General features: G+C 39.1%; 1 protein-coding gene across 2 annotated transcripts in view; it reads left to right on the forward strand.

The window, feature by feature from the left end:
* The first annotated feature begins 9,620 nt into the window (after window positions 1-9,620).
* Window positions 9,621-14,933, forward strand: part of LOC107227612 (complexin) — a 240,926-nt gene continuing 235,613 nt past the window's right edge. The window contains exon 1 of one of the 2 annotated variants that reach the window (XM_046735663.1): window positions 9,621-9,636. The gene's annotated coding sequence lies outside the window, so the exon portion shown is untranslated. Of the gene's footprint in view, window positions 9,637-11,392; window positions 11,636-14,933 lie in introns of those variants that run through there. The other variant, XM_046735662.1, reaches the window with a different exon arrangement.

A 14,933-nucleotide genomic window follows, 5' to 3' on the forward strand; every position in this document is an offset into this window, starting at 1 on the left:
CCGTATTTTCCTGCAGTTTCGAGTAAAATCGTTTGTGTTTTTCTTCTCGCCGCGGGTGAAATCATAGAACTCGGCGTTAAACGGTGCGTGTGAATAATCCTTAGTTGGATTTAGCGATCTTGGTCGTATTTTTGAAGGTGCAGGCTGCAAGGCTTAGGGTGAAATAAAGGTTGCGTAAAACTTTTCCGTCCTTAATTACATTCCGGGAGTAGCAGCGGGAGCAGAAGCAACCATCCAAGAAGGTTGCGTTGCGTTGAGGGGGACGAAGAGGGATGAATGGAGGAAAAAGGGGGGGGGAAATGGAGGGAAAGGAGGGAAAGGAGGCACCAGCTGACACAAATCCGAGTTACATTGGAGTCCGCCTCGTTTTCGGCGGAAGTAGGTAGGCTGGTAAAAGTGGCTACACCGAGTTCTTACCCGGCGAACGGTCCAACTTTTAGGGGCGCGTCGCGTCCGCCGCGTAAAATAAATTAACCTTGGAAGCGGCCCCAAGCCCTAAGCCCCAAAACCCCTCGACACGCGTCGACTCAGGGACGAAGGGTTTCCCGCTCCCCTTTTCGTCGCTTTTTTTCCCAGATGCTGCGGTATACCTTTCCCGATCGAACAAACAACCTTTAATCAATATACCCCACCTTGCGAGCCTTTGTATTTCCCCCTGTGTCGGATTGGTTTTAATTTTTCTTTTCTTCTCGTCACAATCCCGGTGCGATAAAGTTTGAAGCGCGAATTTTGACTGTCAGGGGAAAATTTTCACCCGGATACTTTTACCTTCGCGGCCGGCGATGAGAAGGTACGATTCTTAACCCCTTTAAGTCAGGGTTAAGCGACGGTAATGGAATTCCTTTTTTATTTTTCTCTTTAGTTTCTCATTTGTTTTTACATTCCGTGCAAAATTCAAAATTGTTTCGCATCTTCGGGTCAAAAAGAAAGAAAAAAGAAAATAATTAATCCTTGACGTGATTAGGTCTTCTTGCGAATTAGTGATTTTTTACAACCGTTATAAATAAACGTATGGAAAAGAATGGTAGTTTTGTGAATGGAATTTGTTAGCGGTGAAATTTGATGATAAACGTATACTAAAAACGCTTGGAATTCATTCGTTGACAAACACAAATCTCGGAATAAACATTAGATTTGTAAAATTCACTGCATAATGGTAGTTTTCACCCTCTTTAGGGGTGCATAAACATAGTATTGGGGGTTACACCTGTTCTCGGCCTAAAATCGTGCCGTCTAAAAATAAATATTCACATAAATCTCATTCACGAATACTGTCTAAAACAATGTTGATAATTCACCACGTTTTCATCCCATTTTTAGGGATTCTTTTTAGTTTTAATAAATTCTTTACATCAGATTCGCATTCAGCGTCGAAAAATAGATAGAAAACGTATAATTGCACTTTCGTGCCAAGAGAAAACAAAAAATTGAAAACCGATTTATGAAATCGAAATATAAAAATAAAGAATAATATGGAACTAATGAAACCAGTTTTTACCCAAGAATTAGAAGAGAAAAGAAAAGAAGAGGTTGAAGAACTGAGTTGCTGCAATTGAGACTCAAACTTTTTTGTTTATCGGTGAATCAATTCGCTTGGTTGTTTCCGCAGTTTTAAAAAAATTTTTTTTACTGCTTTTCTAATTCGTTAAGGCGTTTGGATTTTTTTTTAAATCTTACCCAACGCTAGTAAAGTACAAGAATGGTAAGATTTTGAAACTAATCGCATTGAAAATGTATCGTTTATCAACGAATTTTCGTATTAACTATTGACCGAAACTTTTAACTGTGAACCAAGTGATTTGTTATTTACGTTATCCAATTAACCGGTATTCATAAACGATAAACATTCGATTTAACTGGTAGTAGCTGCAAAACAAAAACTATACACGATCGTATCAAAATAAATACAGTTTTATAAAGAGGGTAGATTATAGATATTTGAAAATTAGCAAGCGCCTTCCTTGTCGCTAAACTTTTGTTTATCAGTGTTAGTCTCATTTCTCCCGCAACGGTTATGACTATTTATCAACGGAGTTTCGAGATCTCTGGTCAAAGTTAAATTCTGAACAATAGTTGTATTCCGTCGAGGGTGGGGGAGGGTAAAGAGAGACAGAGAGAGAGAGAGAGAGAGAGAGAGGGAAAAACGGTACCGTTTTAAGCCAGAGACAAGGGTGCGACAGCCCGCAGAGTGTGTGAAATGGTCGATTCAAGTCGCGATACGAAACGTAGAAAATTCCGCAATGGTCAGACGCGCGATGCGTCTGACCGAAGCGTTGAGCTGATTCACTGAGCGCGGGATTAAAACGGGTGCGAAATATTTTGACCGGTGTAATTTTCGACCCGAGGTCGGTTTTCGGTTCAAATTTCGGGCAATGTAATCTAGACATTTCTTCTGACCTACGTGATTTTAGCAGCGATAAAAGTTTCGTTAATTTTGATTAAAAAAGAAATTGCAACATCGTTAGTTAATGTCGGTGAAAGGTTTGAAGGCCACCGATGGAATCGAATGAGTTGGAAAAATTATTGAATTGTAATTTTGATAATGTCGTTGACTGTAATCGAACGTTTTATCCTCCGAATCGTCGTTGAAGATAAGAGTTGTCCGGATAAAAGTCATTTTTCATTTTTACCGGAGCATCCTCAGAATACGAATTCCGAGGAACGATTCTTTCGCCGTTTTATTTCATTCCATGTAACATTATCATACATCAGAGGATTCCTCAAGAAGGTCATTAAATCCCAAGTCATGATTTTCGTATTATATCGTATATGTTCCTTCGCGAAGGATCCCGAAGGACGAAACTATGTCAAAGTGCTTCGTGCAGCCTCGGCAACTTTTGGCGGTTCCCTAATTTCGTATGACTGTGTGGTTGGAATACGAAATCTGCGCTGCGGCTTGTGGGTTTATTAAAAATTTAAGTACGGTTAAAAATCCGTTCGAAGTTCCGAATATGAAAAGTTCCGGAAGCGCCGAATTCCCAATTATTTGGTGGGCGAAACTTGAAGTGAAGAAATCTAACTTTGGAGGAACAACAAAGTTTCGAATCGCCGGAAAAACCGACGGCTCAAAGTTCCGAAATCCAAGCTTCCGAAAATTCAAGTTTCGATAGAGCTAAATTCCGAAAATTAAAGTATACTCACAGAGCGTAGCTTACTCGATGAGTGGGTGTGAAAAATCAGAAAAACCGTAAATCGGAATGACCAGGATTGAAAGACGTAAAGATATCGAGAATCCGAAACAAAAAAAGCGGTGAAATTTCACCAAGCCGGAAATTCACAGAGCCGAAAATCTTGGATCATTCGAAATTTCGGTGTTTCAGATTTTTTCGTTTCCGCAATTTCGGAACTTTGAGCTTCGGGTTTCGGAGCATGCGAACCTTCGACGTTTCGTCAAAGTTCGACTTCTCGACTCCACGTTTCGCCGGCAAATAATTCCGAATCAGTCGCTTCCGCGAGTTTTGAAATTCGGAATTCGAAGGCCGCTCCGAGCACGAGATCAGCGCGAATTCGAGGATACGCAGGATCGGTTTCAGCTCGACGCCCGCATCATCTTTGGGCGAATCCCTCCCCCCCTTTCACCCTCTTCTCTTCATCCAGGAGCGGGCGTGGAAGCTGGAGGGTCATTTTTTGCTGACTTCAATCGTTAATCACCCGCGCTACTACCTCGGGATGTTTTTGTCACCGTCCCTCGGCAGCCGTGACGTCGTTCTTGGTACGCCTGAGCCCAGGATCCCGCTTTGAAGGGACGACGCTCGGCGTCCCGGCGCCCCTTTGTCGACGACGGGACGTCCGACGCACCTGCAGGTCGACTGCTGATAACAGATTCGTCAAATCCCAGATAAGACGAGGTCGCCCGCAACCCAAACCCGAGTTCAGAAACCAGGCCTCTCAGTTTCGGAAGAGCTTTCGTTTCGCTTGGTATTTTTTTTTTTCTCTTTTTATTTTTGTTTTTGTTTTTTTTTTTTTTTTGTTTGTTTTCCGGGGATTTTTCGGTTTCACCGCGAGTTTCTTTTTTCTCATTAACGCCTCTATTGCAATCTGCAAGGCGCCACTTTCCTTGAAATTGTTTATAGAAATTTGTAAATTTTTAAGAAATGGGTTGATAAACCTTAGATTTTATAATAAGAAATTTATCACGTCTTCCTTCTACGAAGTGTTAGACAAGACTGACGAACTGAGGCGCTGAACGAGAATCACTGGACACGTAAGAGCGTAATGCACCTAAACATCAACAGTTTAGGTCAGAAACAGCGTCCTTGTATACAAGAGAGATTAGTTTTTGTACATACACCATTGTGTGTACATTGAATCAAAATTTTTCAGTCATTTCACGTGTAGACGAAGGGCTTGTGAATTAATGAGAATTCCCTGAATTAATGCAAAATAACTGAATTATTGAGAATTAATGAGAAAATTAACTGAAACATTTGGAATTAACTGAGAAGTAACCGAATTATGGAAAATAAGGTCAAGTTGATTTGAATTAGTTTGGATTCGTGACATAATTACCTGTTTACGGAGAAGAAAAATTTAATTTAAATAAGAAAACGAGTTGAATTAAAAAAAAGAAAATAAGAAATTGAAGTAGCAGGAAACACGAAATAATTAATTGAAATTCACGAATTGAAATGAATTAAGTTGAACTAAAGAAATTCACCTGAATTAAAAGAAATTAAATTGAAGTAACAAAAATTAATTTGAATTGCATGAATTTTTTGAAATTAATTTAATTCAAACAAATTATCGTATAACTCAAATCTCGAGTTATTTACCCCTAGCGTGTAGATACGAAACTTTACGATTTTATTAATTTTTTAGTGTTTTCAGCGTTAGATGCAAGCGGTTTACTAAAGCCTGTCCGAACGAGGGAAGAAACGGAAAGAGAAGAGCAGGTTAAAACAGAAAAAAGAGCGGAAGTAGAAGTTTTATCGAACTTGAATATCCTCCACTACGATCTATGCAACAAATTTATTAACGACGAGTGAAGTTGTACGATACGAATAATCAAGCCGTAGTTACACAAGGTGTAACATATATTAAGTAAATGATCGATCAGAAAATAAATAATATTTTCAGAATCTTTAAACTTTTCATAACAAATCCTCGTATTTTATTGTACAACAGCTGTGCCTATAAGCAACGAAAGATTCAATTTCATTTCCTTGCATATCGTCCATGTTTTATTCTAAGCAAAACAAGCTTCACTTCACTTATTGTTAATTAGAATTTTAATGATTTCACTTAAAATTTAGAACGTGAGGAATTAATTAAAGATTTTTTTACACGTGAAAGTTTGCGTACTGAAATTTCACGTATTTCGTGTGAAAACGTACGATAATAATAATAATAATTATTATTATAATCATTTCTGATCAACGGAGTGCGACATTTAAGCGTCTATAGTGTCGAGGATGACTTAAAAATTCAAAACCATTTCCAGGATGCGGCAGGTCAAATTTTTTGGAGCATATTTCATGTACTCGGATTTATTTTTCGAACATTGTTGGAAAAATTTAACTAAACATAATATCCCAGCAGGTCTATTTTATAATTGTGTTATTTGTTGCATTTCTCTTAGTAAATATGATAATAATTATGGTCATTATAACATTTAAATTGTCATATCAACATTCAATTTGTACTTTGTACTATTTTTTTTTATTTATAGTACATACATTAAAAAATGGTTAAATCGATCGAAAAATTTTAGTACACCTCCTGGGACGATTTTTTTTAACCGTGTACAAATGTCTGTATTACTGATTTATTACGTTATTGCAAGAGTAACAGGAGTGTCAATATGCAATTAATTACACTTTCCACGTATAAGATCCTTCTTCAATTCGATTTAACATGGCGTGATAATTTTTCTTAGCTGAGCCTGACATATTATCACTTGAACGTTATCACTCTCGATAATTTCATCCAAGTAATCTAAATTTGAATCATATCTCGCGCTATTAAACGTTATTTCGACATGCATTTGTTTCAAACAGTCACCATGACATATTTTCATTTAAAAATTATCTACTCTTGATAATTTCATCCAAGTAATATAAATTTGAATCACATCTCGCGCTATTAAACGTTAGTGCGATATGCGTTTGTTTCAAACAACGATCACGTGACCGCGCCGCCATATTGATAAAGTTCGTACATCCGACTCACCCCGGTCACGTCGATGCTTCGCGTCCTGATAATTTGTCGTAATTGTCTTTGTTACAAGATGAATTGCCTCCCAATTCTTCGCAGAAAAGGTAAGCATCTTTAAGGCTTGCTTGTAGACCACGTCGAAATCGTAGGGAGCAAAGAAAACGCAGTCAACTTCAGACGAATACTTTTTTCAGCACGCGACGAGGCAGCAGCGAAGGCCGTTGTCGATCTGCAACAAAGAAATTATCTCAGAGTCTCGGTTAACCCTTTGCCCAGCAACCACGCGTGAGCTGACTCGTGCTACGTCATCGATCGGGATAAACATGTGGAACAAAAGTGAGTGCCGACGTATTTACACTTGATACCGACCTTGTTGTTGATTACGTGCCCGTGCGATCGGACAGTTTATGTAGAATCGAATTCAGTTGCCGAGTTCGTACGGCAGGACAAACGACGCTCTGTTGTCTCGCCATTTTGAAATCGCGTTCGTGCCTGTCGGTCGCGTCGCGAGTATTCGTCCGACAAAATCGTCTTTTTTAACGCGTTGCTCGACGATTCCGCTCGGAAAAAGTGCGTGGAAAGTAAGAAGCAGTCTCTGCTGTACGAGTGGACGGAGTGAAGTCTGATCAGGGTGTTGCGCCATCGTGAAAATTCTCGTGTAATTTTACGTCGTGTCCGGAGTCTTGCAAATCTGCGTCTAGGTTCATGAAAATTTGATCGAATCTCGAAAGTTGTCGTTAAAACTCTGGACCAGTGAATAAATTGTAAATTTGATGTGGAAAGCCAGGTATTCTCATCGAATTACGTTCGTACGACGGAACAAGCGACGCTCGAAACAAACGACGCTCTGTTGTCTCGCCATTTTGAAATCGCGTTCGTGCCTGTCGGTCGCGTCGCGAGTCTTCGTCCGACAAAATCGTCTTTTTTAACGCGTTGCTCGTCGATTCCGCTCGGAAAAAGTGCGTGGAAAGTAAAAAGCAATCTCTGCTGTACGAGTGGACGGAGTGAAGTCTGATCAGGGTGTTGCGCCATCGTGAAAATTCTCGTGTAATTTTACGTCGTGTCCGGAGTCTTGCAAATCTGCGTCTAGGTTCATGAAAATTTGATCGAATCTCGAAAGTTGTCGTTAAAACTCTGGACCAGTGAATAAATTGTAAATTTGATGTGGAAAGCCAGGTATTCTCATCGAATTACGTTCGTACGACGGAACAAGCGACGCTCGAAACAAACGACGCTCTGTTGTCTCGCCATTTTGAAATCGCGTTCGTGCCAGTCGGTCCCGTCGCGAGTCTTCGTCCGACAAAATCGTCTTTTTTAACGCGTTGCTCGTCGATTCCGCTCGGAAAAAGTGCGTGGAAAGTAAAAAGCAATCTCTGCTGTACGAGTGGACGGAGTGAAGTCTGATCAGGGTGTTGCGCCATCGTGAAAATTCTCGTGTAATTTTACGTCGTGTCCGGAGTCTTGCAAATCTGCGTCTAGGTTCATGAAAATTTGATCGAATCTCGAAAGTTGTCGTTAAAACTCTGGACCAGTGAATAAATTGTAAATTTGATGTGGAAAGCCAGGTATTCTCATCGAATTACGTTCGTACGACGGAACAAGCGACGCTCGAAACAAACGACGCTCTGTTGTCTCGCCATTTTGAAATCGCGTTCGTGCCAGTCGGTCCCGTCGCGAGTCTTCGTCCGACAAAATCGTCTTTTTTAACGCGTTGCTCGTCGATTCCGCTCGGAAAAAGTGCGTGGAAAGTAAAAAGCAATCTCTGCTGTACGAGTGGACGGAGTGAAGTCTGATCAGGGTGTTGCGCCATCGTGAAAATTCTCGTGTAATTTTACGTCGTGTCCGGAGTCTTGCAAATCTGCGTCTAGGTTCATGAAAATTTAATCGAATCTCGAAAGTTGTCGTTAAAACTCTGGACCAGTGAATAAATTGTAAATTTGATGTGGAAAGCCAGGTATTCTCATCGAATTACGTTCCTACGACGGAACAAGCGACGCTCGAAACAAACGACGCTCTGTTGTCTCGCCATTTTGAAATCGCGTTCGTGCCAGTCGGTCCCGTCGCGAGTCTTCGTCCGACAAAATCGTCTTTTTTAATGCGTTGCTCGTCGATTCCGCTCGGAAACAGTGCGTGGAAAGTAAAAAGCAATCTCTGCTCTGCGAGTGGACGGAGTGAAATCTGATCAAGATGTTGTGTTGTCGTGGAATCGGGAGTTGGAGCTTGTTTTCAGGTATTTGGTATTTTAGTATTCAGTGTTTATCAATGCTCGTTACAATGTTCGACAACTGGCTTTCATCAGTGTCAAACTAGTTGATCAAATTACGTACAAAGACGAAAAAATCTGAAAAAGTAGAAAGCTAAAAATACTACACTACAAATGGGAAACGAAACAAAACGATCAAAAACTTTAATCTAATCGAAAGTACGAGAAACAGAAAAACAATAAACGCGAGTGTAGCGATACCGAAATAAAAGTGCAAAGCAGTAAAGTAAAGTATATATAATAGATATAAAAGTTGGGTTACGTAAAATAAAATTACAAATAAATATAAAAATAAAAATAACTATGCAAATTGAAATTTGGCTATGGATTTTTTGGTGAAGCGAAAAAACAGTCGTGTTATTTGAAATAGTAAGCTAAAGTGATTCTGCGATCATTAACGACGTCGTCGCGAGCCGTAGAAACTACTCGTCCGATTCGGTCGTGAAAAGGACGCCGCGCCGTGGAAAAAAATCGGCACGCTGCTGCGCCGCCATTTTGTTATCGCGCTCGTCTCGAGAAAATTTCTACAACTAAGAATTTTTACAGAAATTGGAACATTTCGTATAATTTCTTTAAAAAATTCTAAATATGTATAGTTTTTCGTAAAGAATTATTAATTTTCTTTAAAAATTAACGTTGTTGTATCTTATACATTTTTTAATGAAAACATAGTTTTCATGATAAACCAGGCATATTTACAATTTTTTTCGAAAACAATTTTCTTGTACGAATTTCTACAAAATGTCAAAATTTCTCTAAAAATTCGTAGAAAAATCGTAGAAATCATTTCATCGTCTTTGATTAAATCCGTTGCTCGTCGTTGTATTTCGTTGAAAGAAAGTGCGTGAAAAGTGGAAGAAAGTGAGGTGGCTCCGTGGTTCAGTGTTTCATTTAGTGACATGTGCGGGAGTGAATTCGAGTCAAATTCGGGATTCACACGAAAATTCGGTTACCCGCTTGCTGTGTATATTATGTATATATATATATGTATATAGCATATATTTTAACCGTGAAAAGTGGTGTTTAAAATAGTGAAAAAAATCGGTCAGTCGCGTTAAGCGGTTAAAGTTTGTGTCCAGTTTCGTCGGGTACAGGTGTTTGCTGCAACTAACTACATTACCGACTGTTTATCGTTCTTTGGCCGTCGACGATATATATGTATATATATATATATTCTGCCGTACGCAAGCTGATAACACGACAGCCGATCAGACTGCAAGGTGAGTTGTTGCTGCACGCTGTATCCGCTTATGCTTATTATCATTATTTCATGTGACACTATTTTTCTGACAAAGAAGAACTTTATGTCGCGTGAAGTGGCGATACCGTTGCAATTGTTATTTATACCTATGCGACGTACGTACGTGGAATATTGTTTTACTTGCGTATAACAATGCACTGAAAAGAAAAAAGTCGTTGAATCGACCAAGTGAATATTTATTTGTCTCGGTTCGAGATCTGTTAGTCTAACAAAATGCTTAGTTGGATTGTTTGAATCGAGTAAACATTATTTTTAGATCAATAGATCTTAGATCGGCACAAGTAAATATTCATTTAGATGATTCAACGAGTTTTTTTTTCTCCGAATGTATTCGCGCGGTCTTTTTACTCGGGATTTAAAATATGTATGAAGTTTTTCTGTTTCATTTCGTCACGGATTTTTATGTCGTGCAATTATTTCACTACCGCATTGATGACGAGATTTCAGCAATGATGAATTATATACGAGTGGAATGAAAAGGATTTACTAATTAAAATCACGTAGGGTATAATTAAAGAAAAAGAGTTGAGCATTTTTTATGCTCTTCTTTGAAAATCAATACAAGTTTTTATTTTATTATTTTCTCAGCAAATCTACGCGATGGAATTCATTAAACATTTTTTTTTTATAGATTCGTACGAAATGCTTACGGAAATTATTGTTCAGTTTTGTGGGGGGAAACCATCGCAGGCTTGTGTAATCAAAGAATAAATCAATTATCGCATGCTTACATCAGCTATTGTTGCAATAACGATGATTATAGTAATAATAACCACAGATCATCAGGTCGTTTTTTTATATTAGCACAACATATTACCATAATTATATGGATCACAGCGTTATGTTTTACAGTGAGGGTTGCAACAATTTTAATAATTGAAGAGTTGAAACGAATATTCATGAATTCGTATTTCAATCTCACCACTAAATCCATGTACTTAAATCGTACAGAGTAATTGTTTTCTCTTCGGTTGAAATTTTCAGAAATTTCCACATTTCTTTGGGTTTTCTTTCGTTTTTCTCTTCGTATCAGACTTTCAAACTTTTCTTCACAATCGGGTTCTCGAAGCTTAAAATTATCGGAGAAACGTTGTTTGGTTTTCAAATCTGCCAAAAAATAAAAGAAAGAAAGAAAGTCGTATCGAAAATTTCATAATCCAAAGATCGTACAAAAATTTTAGTGCTTGACTATTTTCATTTTTTACCAGAATCGAAAAATATAGTTCTAGGTGGAAAATGAAAATTAGTTTTCTAGCCGATACCGGAAAGTCTAGTATCCGTTACTGTTCTTTCTCATTACGATCGCTGTTGCTAGATTTTCTCGTAACTGTTGGAAAAATTTAACGCTCGTGCAAGAATAAATTGACGTCAAAGCCTCGTTTAGCTAAAAAAGCAGAGTAAACCTCAGAAACTTATTTTGCGTGGCAATAACCAAAAAAGGATCTACGATAGCGCAAAATGGTTAGGCGTAGCTCGTTTTTCGCAATTCCAACGATATTCGAACAGTTTTTTCAACGATACCTGTTTTGCCAAATTTTTCTCAATGCGGGGTTTCGGGGTGAATCAGTAATCGCGTCCCTCGCGCCCACTTTTTACGTCCCTGAACCTCGGTGGCGGCGCGGCGCACAACATCCCCTTGGATCGATGCGCGGAAGGGACGTCGCGACGCCACCGGCGTCGTTGGTGGGAGCCGAGTCGGCGCCACGGCCAAATTACGCTCGGCGTTCTCTGCAGTCAGACCTCGCGTTCACTCAGTCCAGGACAGCAGCCACGAGCCCTCGTCCTTCCGCTCCGCCTCCGGTTTTATTCCTGCCGATTAAAACGCACCGCAGACGGACGGACGGCTTCTTACGGCGGAATTCTTCGGTTTCGAAAGACTAGCTTCGACGTCGCTGATCGACGACGTTGGACGTCGACGTCAACGACCACGACGACCGCGACGACGACGACTTCTCGAGGTCAGTTATTGCCCGTCTACCTTTTGTTATTACTTCTCTGCTCACCTTTCACTCTCCTGGAAAGAGCTCCCGGCTCGACCCTGTATTTTCTGGCTCGATACAACCCCGCAACCTGGTTAGGGTCAGGTTAGACTCCAACATCGATTTCAACGGCTCCTGCTCCGTGCCCTGCACCTCGCTCAGGTGTTTTCTTCTCCGTACCGTCGGACTCTTCCCGCTTCTTCCGTACACCTTGGCAAGACCGACCGAACACCCTTATTCGTCAGGCTTCCATACTTCAGGATCATATCGTACCGATTCCAAAGTTTCGGGTCTTGAATAGCTAGAGCTTTTGAAAATACTCACTTCAAACACTGCCAAAGTCTACTTCGGGTACTCCCAGGGTACCTTTATCAGAACGATTGCGTCGTCACGAATATACGCACATTTCGCAGTAATTACTCGTCGTTCCAGCAGAGTTGGAAAAACTCTTGGTTTATGTTCTTAACGTTCTTCAAACACGAGTAGGTTCCACGTCTTGATTGGTCTCAATTTACGGAAGGTTCTGCTTTCGTTGTTTTGTTTTTTTTTTTTTCTGTCACTACGGTTGAACCTAGACTTCCGATACACAAACGGTTGTACCGTTCTTGGTATTTGTCTTACGACTTCACCGAAGTTCGTTACTCTCGTAGGCACTCGTGGGTCAGTTGTTAACTTTTATGTTCAACCGGTAACTAAAGTTTCCGATCGGTGTCAGTTTACGGAGAATGCGGCTGTTGAACCGAGACTTTTGACCCAAATGGTGCAGTTCCTGACCTCGTTAGACCGCGAATCAATCTCTCTGGGCTTTTCATTCTATTTTCATGTTTCGCATCGTTTATTCACGCTGTTTGAACATTGGTTAGATATCATTTGGTGTAAATTTATACGGAGAGTTTTACCGGTTTGAGAGAATTGAGATGACGGTTATGTACCAAGTGACACGGTTACTGACCTCATTAGACGTTCGGATCAATCTTTGATAGTTCTTCTCTGCACCCCGATGTCGCGTATCGGCTGCTCATCTCAATTATCAACATTGTTGGTATGAATTTTACGGAAAAGGATAGTATTGGAGGGGTTGAAACGCGGCTTTTGACCCAAACGACACCGTCCCGATGTTATTTATCCTTTTGTCGACGCATTTTGTTACTCCAAATCAGTCGTTGACACTGTTAAATCGTGAGTCGAACATCGTTCGATGAAAATTTATGGAGAATAGTTGCTTTTTTTCTATTTAAACCGAAGTTTTTGATACGAATGATATCGTTCCCGTTAAATTTCAAGCACTCGAGACACCGTTCGGTGATATATCGTGTGATGATTCATTTGCATTAAAATGTTTTCCTCTTCATTACCTTCGACACCCGATTTTCAATAACGATAAAATATTAGAAGAAATAAACAAAGAAACAACGATGGACAAAATAGAACAAGGTTGAAGTAAGTGAGGTGAACGTCACGAAACATCAGGAAGATATTTATTATTTTAACATTTTAGAATTTTAAACTTTTGAGGAGTCCGATTTTTAAAAATATCGATATGCTTGATTCAGAATGATTTATTAAATTTCTTTTCGGACAATTCTAATGCTGCGAAGTAAACTTTTCGAACATTGGCATCATTACAGTAATGTTACTAACATCAACCACATAAAATGGTGAGTTTGCTTAAGGATGTACATGCGTACAGTCTCAAACAAAAGTGAGTCTTGTCGACAATATTGAATACTTTATGATAACATAAAGATCGGGAAAAAATTAAACACAATAAGGACGATGCGAAAATTTAATTTGAATAATAATAATAATGCCCAAAAATGATCCAAAAATTGTTTAAGCAGAACATTGCTTGGCAAATTTTCAAGGAACGTTTTTTGTTTCGTGTGAAATGAATTCGTTGATTTTTCTGAATACACATGAATTTTCATAAAATTGTTTCATTGTTTTGAAATTTCCGTTGATGAAAGACTTCAAATTTTGAAAAATGGAGGAAAGATCGTGATGTTCGGATAGATTGTTGTAAAAACGTTTTACATTACAATCAAGAAGTTTCTGGGGCATTGAACGAATTGTTTCGTAAATACAGCCTTGATAAATTTTCAGAAATTTCAAAATACTGAGAAAATTTTTCAAAAACTCACGTGTATTAAAAAAAATCAACGGATCCATTTAACATGACAAAAAAAAAAAAAAAAAAAAAAAAACATTTCTCGAAAACTAGTTAAACAATGTTTATTTTAAACAATTTACTCATCAATTTTGGCCATTATTATTATTATTATTATTATTATTATTGAAATTTAATCTTCTTATCGTCTTTATTGTGGTCGATTTTTTTTTTTATCCGATTTTTATCTCATCACAAAGTATTAAATATCGTCGACCGGGCTCATTTTCGGTTGAGAATGTATAAAACAGTAGATCCTCAACCTTGAGGAAAATTTTTCCGACCGTCTGACCTTCGGGAAAAAGGAGTAAAATGAAGATGGGGTGGTTTCGATTTTTGCGAAGACGAAGTGGATGTCGCGAAGCGAATTCGGTTGACGGTATAAAGTCCTCAGGCAGGGATGACGGAGGAGAAGAAGAAGCCATCAAACGCTGCTTAGAGGAGGAGGCATGCCATGAGCGCGAGCTTTTCTGCATGATCCTAATTAATTGACCCGACCTGACGCGAGAGCTTATCTCTCTTTCTCTTTGTTTCTCTCTCTCTCACTCTCTTTGTTCGCGGTGAGACCGCGAGTAACTTCCTCGTGCTTGGACGAGCAGCGAAGGCATCGTCGTAGGTATTATTTCCTTTTCATCATCCTAGTCTGTGGTTGGCGGAAATATTTTTTCGCTTCAGTTTTTTTTTTTATTTTCCTCGTGCTTTTTCAACGATTCGGTATAGTTGAGATAGAAATAAGATTCGTTTTTTATCAACGACTTTTCGAACGAAGATTTCACTTAGCCTGGATCCTTCTCCGAGGGATCTTTCTTAATTGAAAATGAAATTTCTTCGTCCAGCATCTCGACTCGTTACCAACGACACGTGTCAAACGAATTTTCGAGCTTCAGAGGAGCGAAATTCGAATCTTGTAAGCTCGAAGGATGAATTTAATTTACTGAATCTTTTAACCGGGAAAAAAACGTTTAATTGACGTAAAATGTATAATTATTGTCGATAGGTTCTCAGATCGAGGGTGTAAGGGTATTGAGTTTTATTCTCGTTGGGTAACGATGTCGAATTTCGAAATGCAAGTTCCGTGTAACTGATAACTGATAACATTGCATCGTTCGA

Source organism: Neodiprion lecontei, chromosome 3 (assembly GCF_021901455.1).
Source record: "Neodiprion lecontei isolate iyNeoLeco1 chromosome 3, iyNeoLeco1.1, whole genome shotgun sequence".
Classification (NCBI taxonomy): Eukaryota; Metazoa; Arthropoda; class Insecta; order Hymenoptera; family Diprionidae; genus Neodiprion; species Neodiprion lecontei.